The sequence below is a fragment of the Danio aesculapii genome, chromosome 25 (genome assembly GCF_903798145.1).
Source record: "Danio aesculapii chromosome 25, fDanAes4.1, whole genome shotgun sequence".
Taxonomy (NCBI): Eukaryota; Metazoa; Chordata; class Actinopteri; order Cypriniformes; family Danionidae; genus Danio; species Danio aesculapii.
In genome coordinates this window covers 28,728,231-28,741,844 of record NC_079459.1, presented here as the reverse complement: position 1 = coordinate 28,741,844, position 13,614 = coordinate 28,728,231, and the positions used below count along the sequence as shown (strand labels likewise).

The following is a 13,614-nucleotide window of genomic DNA, read 5'->3' as shown; positions in this document are numbered from 1 at the left end:
GAAGATTGTGGGTGTTTACAGGGGTTTGACTGATTTTGTAGCTAAAATCAGGAGCTTTTGAATTTGTGGCTAAATTGTTAGCAGTGCTAAACAGCATTTGCTGTTGTTAACATCCGTCTTTGCTACAACATATTGTTAACGCTAGAAACTGTGCATGTAATTGATCAATTTTAACAAATAAAAACACTCACAGGTTGTGGTTCACAATTCACAGCTTTGTCTATTATGGTTGGAGCTGCTCCTTCTTTGAGAAGTTTTTAGCCGAATCCAGCACTGAACTGGGAGATTCTGGATGCTGTCTTTTGTCAAATGCTAGTTATACATTTATTATAATTCTCTGGAACATAGATAAATTTAAATTGTAAGCACTTCTGTCTTTGTGTCCTGTCCCTTGGAATCCCAAATATAGAAACAAAATAAGCAAAATGCAAATAGCAGCGTTTTAGCTTCCCTGCTATCCGCTTGTTAAGTCGTGACGTATCGGTGACGTATGGAATACTGTTTCCGGGTCCAAGCTACTCATTTCAATCAAGAAAAGATTTGTTTATGGCCACTTTTTAGTCCTATCACACATTAAAGTGAACTTTATAAAAAGTCATAGTGTACACATCGGTCTCTGGACTTGCTGCATCACAAATAACAAAATTTTAACTATTTATAAAAAAATGTATCACTTTCTTGCCAACGGATATTAGGCATGGAGATATATATATATATTTCGATCATGAGTTTTGAAAGTATTACAGCGCTTTGTAAATGTTTATTATTACCATTTGATAAGTTTCTCCATAGAGGTTGATAGAACGCTTGGACCCGGAAGCCGCTTCATGTGAAGTCACACTTATCAAGCGGACAACATTACAGCGCCTCTGGCCACGCCTGGTTGCTGCGACGGTGTATGCGAATGCATGTAACCAGAAATCCCTATGATCTCATTAACCCGGATGTATTTTTTTTGATCCCCCAAACTTTGTTTGCTGTAGGCTTTGCTAAGCTAACTCTGTAAAAGCGATTGTCTCCCTTTGCACTAAACTTTGAGCATATTACATTCCGAGATGTTGTTTATGTTCACACATCTACATTACACATGAACTAAAGTTTAAAATATGATATCGTAGTGGACCACCCCTTTAAGCCAATAAAAAGCTTACTATGCTGATGTTGCAAACTGGTTTGTAGACCAAGTAGTTTGACCATTTACAGCCATTTGTTAATCCTAGCAATTTACATTATGCATTATGCTGTTTTCATGCATTAATTTTCATCAATCCAAATGAATTGAATCCGATCATTCTGTTTACATGTACTATGTAATATAATTCAAATATCCTTTTATAAGTGTTTTAGATACATTCTGATTAATGCCTGCATTCTGCATTTAAGAAAGTTTTTTTTTAAATATAGTTTTTTAAATTTTTTAAGTAGTTTATCGTGTCTGAAAATCGAAATATTAGATTTAATTCCAAACACATTAATTCACACATTATTAAGAAAACCATTTAATAGCCTTGAATATTTTATTTATTAATTCTGAATTCTAATATTTAACTTCTACTGTGGGGTGGCATGGCGGCATGGTAAGCACTGTCACCTCACAGCAAGAATGTCGCTGGTTTGAGTCCCGGCTCAGTTGGCAGTTCTGTGTGGAGTTTGCATGTTCTCCCCGTGTTGGCATGTGCTTCCTCCGGATGCTCCGGACATGCGCTATAGGTGAATTGAATAGACAAAAGTTGCCATGTGTTGAGTGTGTATGGGTGTTTCCAATTACTGGGCATCTGCTGCGTAAAACATATGCCAGTATAGTTGGTTGTTCATTTCGTTGTGGCGACCCCTGATAAATAAGGGACTAAGCCAAAGGAAAATAATTAAATGAATACTTTAATTAATAATTTATTAATTATTATTAATTAATTAATAATTTATTTAATTTTAATTATATTATTTACAGGGCTAATTCAAACTTAAATTTAGGTTAAAAATCTAAATATGTGCAGGCTAATGCATGTCAACATCGCACCGTGCATGTGTCCCAGAGACGTCTGAATACAATGAAGAAAGTAGTGATGATGACATGACCATTACTTGCTTTTAGACTGGATTAAAAATAGGATGATCCACCACTTCCAATTCAACCAAAAGTTCAATCGGTTCCATAACTGCATTTATGTGAATGTTTTTATTAATCCAATTGAACCATCAATCTGATTACAAACAGATTATTTGGGTGCATGTAACTGTTGCCAATGAATCGTAAGTCAAAAGCCATACTTTGCCATTGCAAGATAAGGCAAATAGATTGAAAATATCTTCAGCTTCCTACATTGCTTTCACTTTGTTCAATCTTTTCTTCTTTCTAGCCTGGGACTAAAATCCACGTAGAGCCTTGTGTTGAATGTAACTGTGAATGGGACCCATGGACTGAACTATATCAAATGAATTGTTATCCTGAAATGTGCCCTGATGACGAGTGCCTTGAGGTAATTTGCATTGTGGTCTGTTTGCATGAGTGCTGCTGTCTGGTTTGAAAATACAGTAAAGAATACAGTTACTGCTCCATAATATCTACTTTTCTCTCCATAGGGGTTTGAATATGTGAAACAAGATGGAGAGTGCTGTGGAAAATGTAAACTAATGAGCTGCATTTATTATAGAGAGGACATCACTAAACACATTCTTCATGTATGTTTGACAACATTCTTAAACTTCTCTCTTACATTTAATCATATGTCAAAGTCTTAATGTACTCTGTCTGTCTTTTGTTAGGATGGAGATGTCAAGAATTTTACATGTGAAACTGTTTCCTGTCATGAAATAAATGGCTCATTTTTGATTGAGAAAAGCAAAACAGTGTGTCCGTACTCGAGTACGCACGTCTGTGAGTATGTAAGTATGATCTCCTGGACTCTACACACCACACACTGTATTTTGGCTATTGCTTATTCCAGGTTCTTCCATTTATTGAGGATGTTTGCATAGCCACAATGAAGCACTGTGTGATTACATCTGATATTCAGTTCTACACAGACAGTTCATTTTAATCAAAGTTGTTAATCAAAGTTAAAGTTATTTTTGTCATAGTTCATAATTAAAGAAGTAGTTCACTCAAAAAATTAAATAAATGTGAAGAGTTCAGATGCAAAAACAGTCTCGAAGTAGTAGATTAAGTAATATCACACTTACGGCAAAGAATAAATTCTTTTCCTGGTTTTAAAGTGAAATAACTCAACATAAACAAAGAAAGCTGAGAAAATTAAAAAAAATTAATGGCACTTAGAGGTTTTTGCAACTGAACTATTCATTTGTATTTCCTTACCCTGGTGTTGATGGTGTTTTCCCAGACCGCAAATCGAGAAATTTGGAGGGAAAAAAAGTATTTTGGTAATCCAGTAAAAGACAACCAACTTTATACTTATTAAAGATAAAAATCTCAGAATCGTCGCATGAAACAAACACAACTTGTAATCCAAGTGTTCTGTGGTTATTCAGTGGGGTGACATAAAAAACAACATGAAATTTAATACATATAACAAAATATATTATAACAAAAATCCTGACTTTGGTCATCATTCTTTTTGCAGAATTGTACATTCTCTGAATTTTATTAGTTCAATCTTAGCCCAGGCCAAACACACGAGTGACAAGATGACAGAAAATTGTATATAAAAAACAAAATAAATAAAACACGATGCCTAGAAATCTCAAGTTGAACATTTCCACTTGAACAAACCGGAACTGTTGTCAAATATCAATTACAACTGACAGATATTATTGTCATTATTGTAACTTGTTGCAATCAACACAAAAGACATATTAACCTCAAAGAATAAAGTACATAGATTAATAATAATAATAATTCCTTACATTTATATAGCGCTTTTCTGGACACTCGAAGCGCTTTACACATTTTTGGGGAGAATCTCCTCATCCACCACCAGTGTGCAGCATCCTCCTGGATGACACGATGGCACACCACACACCAGCTGATTGGTGGAGAGGAGACAGTGATGAAGCCAATTATGATATGGGGATGGTTAAGAGGCCATGATGGACAGAGGCCAGTGGGCAAATTTGGCCAGGGTGCTGGGGGTTAAGCCCCTACTCTTTTTCGAAGGACATCCTGGGATTTTTAATGACCTAACATTGCATTAGTCAGGACCTAGGTTTAAAGCTCATCCGAAGACGGTGCTCACTGAGCAGTATAGATTCCCCATCAATATACTGGGGCATTAGGACCCACACAGACCTGGCTTTCCTATGTGTTCTCCTATCTAGGTACTGCCCTGCTTAGCTTCAGTAGGCGACCACATGAGAGTTGCAGAGCGCTAGCTGCCGCATTGTGTTTTAGGTTGGGTTTTATGTAATAACCTTGATTTCTTGTTTTTGAGTAGTAGTTAGTTGGAAGCCCAATGTCAGGATTTTAAATCAAACGTTAAATTTCTGTGTTTTTTATTTTTCCCCTGTCCTTTAACCAATTTTCTACTTTGGATATATAACGGGTTGCATAAGACCATTCTCTGATACGTTGGTTCCTTTTTTAAAAGCTATTCCTCACCATTATATGGACAAGACGATGATTACAAGTGTAAGCAGGAGATTTTTATTATTTTATTTTTGTTTGCCCAAAAAAGAAGGGCATAGTGCATAGCATAGTACAGAATTAGAGCAACAGCAGGAACAATTATGACTTTATTTAATGATGACTTAATTAACTATCCCTTTAGATCCTTTAAAATTACAGTACAGTGCAGGGATGGGCAAACTTGAATCGGAGGGCCGGTGTCCCTGCATAGTTTTGCACCAACCCTAATCAAACACACCTGCTTGTAGCTTTCTAGTGATCTTGAAGACACTAATTAGGGTGTTCAGGTGTGTTTGATTAGTGTTGGAGCAAAACTCTGCAGGGACACTGGCCCTCGAGGATCGAGTTTGCCCATGCCTGGAATAGTGGCATAAATAGCAATGTGCAAAAGCTTTAGTTACATCAAGTACTTTAGTATTTAGATTAGATGAAACAAGCCGGTTAGGATTATATTGGATAATATTTCGATTCCCAAACATTCCTTGGATTTATGCTCTGTAATGTAAGATTGAGTCAACTGTAAAGTTATTTGGAAGTAAGAACATTAAAACCTTATCCGTAACATCCACTGGTGCTGACATACTAAAACTACAATACACTATAAACTTGTTTTTCCTCACCAAGGGGTTTAAATATGTGACGAAAGACGGCGGGTGCTGTGGAACATGTGAACCAGTGGCCTGTATTTATCATTCACCAGACAACACCATACATATTCTCAAGGTACATTGGAGACCACTCTCTATATTTTCTTCATTCAGACAGCTCATTAACCTTCACATACCTGTCTGTCGTTTTGTTTAGGATGAAGAAAAATTCGAATATGAATGTCAAACTGTTACCTGCAATCAGGTTAATGGCTCGTTTGAGTTGAACATAACCAGCACGGAATGTATTCAGAGTTCAGAAGCCTGTGTGTCTGTAAGTAAATCCTCTACTCAATGTCACACCAGTTGATTAGCAATGACTTACTTTCCTCTAAATATTCTCTTTTTTCCATCAAAATATCCATATATATTTATGCATATTTATATATAAGCATAACAACAGAACATCAATACATTTTTAAAGAATGACACTTAACATGTATGAATAAAAACACACATTTTTCATATTAAAGTGAAGTTGGTGGTGTTTGAGCATGTGCGTTATACACATACAACTGTGTCAATACAACACTAGCATTATGTTCTCAGCATACGTTGGATTATTAAAACTTTAAACATGTTAATCCACAGGGTTTTCAATATGTGAAAAAAGATGGCGAGTGCTGTGGGTCGTGCGTACAAGTGGCCTGTATTTATGATGCACCAGACAAAACCACACATGTTCTCCAGGTACATTTGGAAACATTCACAAATGTTCCTCAGATAATGAATCTGCTCTGTACTTTAAGATTAATGCAGTCTGTCTGTTTGTCTTTTTGTTTAGGAAGGACTGAGGTATAATTTCACGTGCATGAATGTCACTTGTCTGAAAAGGAATGACGTGTTCACGATAAAGGAGAGTTATAAAAAATGCCCTTCCTTTAATCAAGATAACTGTGTGGAAGTAAGTAGAATCTCCAGCACACATTAACACTCTTTGCATTTGTGTGCGTTTTGCTTTCCCAGGGTTTAAATGTAGCTTAAACAGGGTTTAAAAAAGTTAAATGTAAGACATTTTAAGACCATCACTGACTGTCTTGCTGGCTTGTACGTGACCTTGAGTGTCAAGAATGGCGCCTTTAAATAAAATGCATTATTCTTCTTCTTATTATTATTATTGTTGAAATTTTACATTTATATAGGGCTAAACGCTAAGGATTTGTTTTTCAAATATCCTATCCTAGTTTTATATGATATAATAATACAATAATACATTAAATAATACAATAATAATAATAATAAATATAGGTCAGGTCAGTATTCTCAGCAGTAAATATGGAAAACTTTTAAACAAAGGTTATTGTACACTCTTAGAAATAAAGGTACGGGAGCTGTCACTGGGGAGGTACCTTTCCAAAAGGTACAAATGTGTACCTTAAAGATCTATATTAATACTTTAAGGGTACATAATAGTATCTAAAAAGTACGAAAGTGTTCCTCTTAAAATTTTTAGGTACTAATATATACTTTTGAGGTACCAATATGGGCCCTTTAAGTACAAATATGTATTTTTTGAAAAGGTACCACCCCAGTGACAGCTCGCATACCTTTATTTCTGAGTGTAAGGAAAATAGTTCAAACTGCACGGTGGCGCAGTGGGTAGCACATTCACCTCACAGCAAGAAGGTCGCTGGTTCAAGCCTCGGCTTGGTCAGTTGGCATTTCTGTGTGGAGTTTGCATGTTCTCCCCGTGTTGCTCCGGTTTCCCCCACAAGTCTAAAAACATGCGCTATAAGTGAATTGGGTAGGCTAAATTGTCCGTAGTGTGTGTGAATGATTGTGTATGGATGTTTCCCAGTGATGGGTTGCAGCTGGAAAACATATGCAGGATAAGCTGGCGGTTCATTCCACTGTGGTGACCCTGGATTAATAAAGGGACTAAGCCGAAGGAAAATGAATGAATAAAAGATTAAACACTTGTTTTAATGAGAAAATAATATGAGACTGCACTAACTTTTAGGCTTAAGGACTGTTGACTGTTGTACAATGATATAAGCACTATATGGTTTAGTTATGGTTTTACTTTTACTTTGCATTTGGATACTTTTAATGTTGCTGCATTTGTTCCCTACGGTATCGGAAATGGTATTGAACATCAATAGTTTTAGATGTATTGTATTGAAGTTGGAAACTCCAGTATTGTGACAAGACTACTTTAAAAAAAAAGACTACTTTAAAACTGTGTGTGTACAGTAATGTATGCATGAAAACGCATGCTTTGGGTTTTACAGTCAGTAAAGACAGACTTTGTCATATTTAATTACATTTTTCTTACCTTTTTGTAGGTTCCACACTACAGTCAATGTTAATGAAACTGCCAAGGACATGCATAAAAACATATTTGACTCACCTTTATCAGCATTTACTCTTCTTGAAACTTGTTTTATAAAATGTTAACAAATTAAAATAGAAAAATTAATTCAAGCTATTTAAAATGAATAAATACTGCAGTGGTTGATCAATGCAGTGGCTACTCTCCCTTTGTGAAAGTTATTTAGGGGTGATGTTTTAATTCAGTTGGAGCATTTGGTTACAGAATTTCATTTGGTGCAAATAGGCAGTTTGTGGGAACTGAATGAAAATACATTTAAAAATGTTTTGCAAAACCATTTCTGTTTCTGTATCAATTTAAAGATTTGATTTATAGACAGTTATTTCTGTAAATTGTGTTTTTGCAGGGAACAAAGCGATTTGATGAGGACGGATGTTGCCCGATATGTAAGATACTGTGTCCTTATATAAAACAATCTTAAGAAAAGGAATAACAATTTAACTATCAAATCATCATTAGAGACACAGGCTTACCTGTCTCTGTTTTCTCTCAGGTGAAACTCGTAACTGCGCTCCTGTGAAGAACGTCACTCGTCTGAAAGTCAATAATTGCTCTTCAACTGAAGATGTTGAAATTACATCCTGCGCTGGTCACTGCGACTCCAAATCAATGTGAGAGCACTGCACACCTGTAGATCACAAACATACTCTGTTTTTATTTTGAATTAGCAGAACTATAAAGTCTTAGCAAGAGCAAGTCTTAGTAACAGCAAGGCATTCATGTTTTGGATGCCATGTGTGAACTAGACATGGGCCATAAGTTTCTGACGGTGTGATAACCTTGGATAAAAATATCATGGTTTCACGGTATTATGATTACTGCTTTAAAATAAGTTATTTTTAAATGTCTTAGTTTCTTCAATTAAACACAATATAGTACATTTTAGGAAACATTTATAATATTTTGGAACAGTAAACACATCAGGCTACATAATTTAAATAAATCATTGACTTCTGCTATCTTCAATAGTTTCAAAAATACAGATTTATTTACAATAAAAAAACCTTTACATATACCTTAGGAATGGTATTTCATAATTTTTTTTGGCGTTTTAATACCTTGGCTTTTTAAAATAGCTGTAAACCATGAAAATGGTTATCGTCCCATGCCTGGTTTGAACACACCCTAAAGAATTCTGATCGATTAAACTAGCTGTTTCATGCTACTTAATGTTAATAACATGTTAGATAATTGATTATTTACAATAATATATATTTCCTTAATATTTGACAACAGTTGCTGAAAGATTTTCAATAAACAAATCTGATTATGTGGCATTAGCACTTCTTTTTTATTGCTGTTTATCCAATTAATTTCATGCAATTTTAAGATTTTTTATTTTACATTCATCTGACTTGTCTCTTATTGAAAACCTGCACAGGTATTCAATGTGGACCAATAGAAACATGACGAACAGCTGTTCTTGCTGCCAAGCGGAGAAAACCAGCATTCGAGAGGTGACACTGATGTGTGAAGGTGACCTGCAGATCTCTCAGATCTACACATACATAGAGACGTGCACATGCACTCCTGTCATGTGTGAAGACTATAATAACCTCAGACAAGGAGATTATGATTGACACGATCCTGATCTGAACATGATGCAATCTGATGGAACAAAAAAGCACAAATTTTAAACTCTACACCTAAAAATGTCAATGATTGCTGTGTTAACGTGCATTAATGGCTATTTTGACAAATTTTGCACCATTATTTTTTTCTTTGTGATTTGTGGGGCATTCTCTTTAATGCATATAATACTGTATTTCCTGCCTTCCAATGAAATGAATTAAAATCGAAATAAAGCATAATAAAGAGCATCAGATACTGTCCTCTGATTTTTATTCTTCTCAGTGCCAGCCCTGTGAATTTGCAACAAACTTTGTAAATTATGCTTTTAAAAGAACTTATGACAAGGTATTACTGATATATTTTCCAAATATACACATAACAAGCATAATAGTTTAGTAATTAATTCATTTTGCCCAGTCTCTTTAATTTGTGAGATTTTGTTTGGTCATTTCAGGGGAATTTTTGGATACAAGTCCCTATTTACAGTATTTCTGAGCCTGCAATATAGTTAAGTTGCATTTAAGTATTAAGATCATCAAAACATGCCAAACTTATTTTAGCACTCAAATTAGCTTTATTTATGCTTAACATTTACAGTGTAGCAAAAAAGAATATTACAACTAATAAAAAAATGTTAATCTGTTTTTAAATAAAAGCTAATTTAATAGTGCAAGATTACATTGATTATTCATTGTGGAAAAGTTATTTTTTAAATGCAAGATTTTTGGGCAAAGCAGTGGCGCAGTAGGTAGTGCTGTCGCCTCACAGCAAGAAGGTCACTGGATCGAGCCTCGGCTGTGTGGAGTTTGCATGTTCTCCCTGCGTTTGCGTGGGTTTCGTGCTCCAAATTCCCCCACAGTCCAAAGACATGACGTACAGGTGAATTGGGAAGGCTAAATTGTCCTTAGTGAGTGAGTGTGTATGGATGTTTCCCAGAGTTGGGTTGCGGCTGGAAGGGCATCCGCTGCGTAAAAAACATGTGCTGGATAAGTTGGCGGTCCATTCCACTGTGGTGACCCCGGATTAATAAAGAGACTAAGCCGAAAAAAAAAATGAATGAATGAATGAATGAAAGATTTTTGCATTTGACAAGAATAAGAATTACAATCATTTTTTTATGATTTTTTACTTGATGAAATTTGCATCAAGTAAAAAATCATTAAAAAACAAACAAACATACATAAAAACACATGTGTTGGTTTAATAAGAAATAGACTTAATATAATAACAATTGTAATGGACATGTTGCATATTTACTGTAAGTTCTTTAATAATAACAGACATCTAAGTACTGTTTATTTGCTAAATAAACAAGAAACAGGATATGGGTTTTACTATTATATAGAAAAGCAATGTATAATTAAGTGGATCAACTGGTTGATCCAGTCGTGTTGCATTGTCACAATGTTTAAACACTGACTTTTGGTTGTATGCAAGCCCAACAACTATACGGTGAACTTATGGATTCAATCCTGTCAAAGTGACCAATTATTTGTGCACCAATAGAAAAGTGTGTAAAGACCGAACACTTAACTAAAAGGCTATCAGTAATACAAGAAGCTAAAAACCTAATTCTTTCACCTTTATGATTTATTTAAAAAGCCCAAAGAATGATATGCCTATTATTTGTCTCTTAGTATCTGAAGCAAAATAAATGGATTATATTTTAAATCCAAAACTTGCAATGAGATTCCTCAACAAATAAAACAATGTATATAAACCAGTAAAATGTAAAACACAAATAGAAAATAATAGTAATTATATTAATAATAGTAATTAAATACCATATTTCGCAATTCACTTCAGATTTTTGGCAAAAAATCTGAGTGCAATTTGCTAAGAAAAAATGTAATGTATTTTTTTCTACAGTGTACCATTTCACATGTGCAAAGATGAGTGCTGATAGGCCTGTCACAATGAGGAATTGTTTGTTGTGCGATATACTGTCACAGAAATTCTTGCAATAAGCGATTTTATTATTATTGAAGTGGTGTTAGTGTGGCCAGCAGGAGGCGCTCAAGCTTTGGTCTGTGTGAGTCCTAATGCCCCAGTAAAGTGAAGGGGACACTATACTGCTCAGTGAGCACTATCTTTCAGATGAGACGTTAAACCGAGGTCTTGACTCTCTGTGGTAATTAAAAATCCCATGTCCTGGCCAAATTATCTCCATTAGCCCCTACCGATCATAGCCTCCTAATCATCCCCATCCACCATTGGCTTTATAACTGTCTCTCCACTCCCCATAGCTGGTGTGTGGTGAGCGCACTGACACGCTTGTCCTGTGACTGCGATCGCATAATCCAAGTGAATGCTGCACACTGGTGGTGGTGTGGAGAGACCCCCCTCATAATTGTGAAGTGCTTTGGGTGTATGGCCAAACACAATGAATGCGTTACATAAATACACATTACTTATTTACAATTTGAGATCATTTTATGCCACTGATTATATAATGATTATATAACAGCATAATAATGCAAATAGGCATAAACACTTTAAAATATTTATCATTTTTAAGGTTATTTACATTCTACAATTTGATTTTAAAGAGATAAGTGTCCTATTATATATACTATTAAAGGTCTTATTAGGTAAATGTCCAATTATAAACTTTGACACTGGTGAGGCAGAACGTAAATGTCACTGTAAAATGGCTTTGATGTTATTTGTGAATTTGTAAATATATATTGCAACGGCAAAAATTATTGTGGTCATCTCTAAGTATTGCACAATGAGTCAATATATTGATTATTGTGACAGGCCTAAGTGCTGATATTATTTATTATTTCTTAGTTTTGATCTTTAAAAAATGTATTGGTCATGTAAAGGTCAAGATTTGGCATCGTCAAACATAATTGTTGAACTATTTTCATTGGTGGAGGAAAAATATTGCCAAAATAAATCAGTAAATGCATATAGAATCATCCAGCTTAACTGATTTTTACTCAGAGTTACCAGAGCATTATATTGTAGAAGTTCTGTAGAAAAAAGTACCCCCATTGTCAACACTCGCATCCTTGTTTACTCTGAAGTAAATTCAGTTTTTCTGCAAACTTCAGACATTCTTCTAGTTCCAAAGAAAATTCTAATTTACTATAAGAGGAACGAGGGATGACAGTAAACTCACATTAGCTCTGGAGGATGGTCAGGATGTCCCAGATGTGGATGCTGAGATGGGTCATCCTACTGGTGGGCCTGCAGTTCATACAAGCAGGTTAGAAACATCTCAAATAATTTATTAATGCAGAAAACATTTCAAACAACCAGGTAGGCATGTCATTGTGTTTACTGATTAAATGAGAGTACTAATTAGACCGAAATGTTTTAACAAATGCCAAGTTAAACTTTGTATGTGAAGCGGTTTGATATTAACTCCTTAATCTGTGATGTCCATGCAACTGAGCATTGGATTTGTTCACAATTTAAAAAAAGAAAATTTGCAGTTACATTTATTCAGCTTAAAAGTTTAAATTTTTTTTTTGTCTTTATATACAGTTTAAGGCAAAATTATTAGCCGTTCTGTGAAACTTTCATTCTTTTTTAAATATTTCCCAAACACATTTTTAAATAATAGTTTTAATAACAATTTTTAATTACCAATAATATAATAGACTATACTACATAATATTTTACAAGGTATTGTGCAAGTTATGAAAATTCAGCTAAACGTGCCATTTAAAGGCTTAACCAGGTTAATTAGGTTAATCAGGTTAGTCGTTAGACAACAAAGATTTTTAAAATGCAAAGATGATAATAAGAGTTTCTTTTGAAGAAAAAAATATATTAATCTAACTTTAAACAGTAACAGTTATTGACCACAGTAATCTACAAACACAAATTAGGTATATTTGGAACGAAGACACTGCTTTACTGGGCTTTACTGTTATAAAATGAGAAGTTTAATGCTCAAAAATAAAAACAGTTATACATTATGAAGTCATGAGAAAAAAAAGTACTGTGTTCAATATTTGTTTTTCCATATACAAACAGAGGAAAACATTAATGTAATGTCCTAGAAAAAGTATTACTTGAAAGCCAAGTGTTTCATGAGTTGAAGATAGCATGCAAAGTGAGATTTCTGTAAAATGTTTTGCTAGACTATATCGGTGTCCTCCTTTCCCTCACATTTTCTCAAAAATGACATTGCCATTCTCAAATTAAAACAGTAACAGTTGCTGAATAAATTGGTCTACATTCACAGTTCATGTATCTTTGAAAAGAAAGACACTCTGGGCTTTATTATCCATTATCTATCATTTATAATGCTTAAAATAAATAAATAAATAAATAAATAAATAAAAAAAACGCTATAGATGCTTAAGTATGTCTGTTGACCGAGCCGATATCTTCATAAAACTTCTCGAAGAATAACTTGGCATTGTTTGACACATAGTGTCCTATAAGTGGACACTGGAGTAAATGTTTTTTTTTTGTTTGTTTGTTTTTTAGTTCCCTTCTATCATAGTAATCATCAGCACAGCAGC

General features: G+C 34.5%; 1 pseudogene; it reads left to right on the top strand.

The window, feature by feature from the left end:
- LOC130219058 (mucin-2-like) overlaps window positions 1-9,381 on the top strand; it is a 37,776-nt pseudogene extending 28,395 nt beyond the window's left edge.
- Window positions 9,382-13,614: the final 4,233 nt, after the last annotated feature.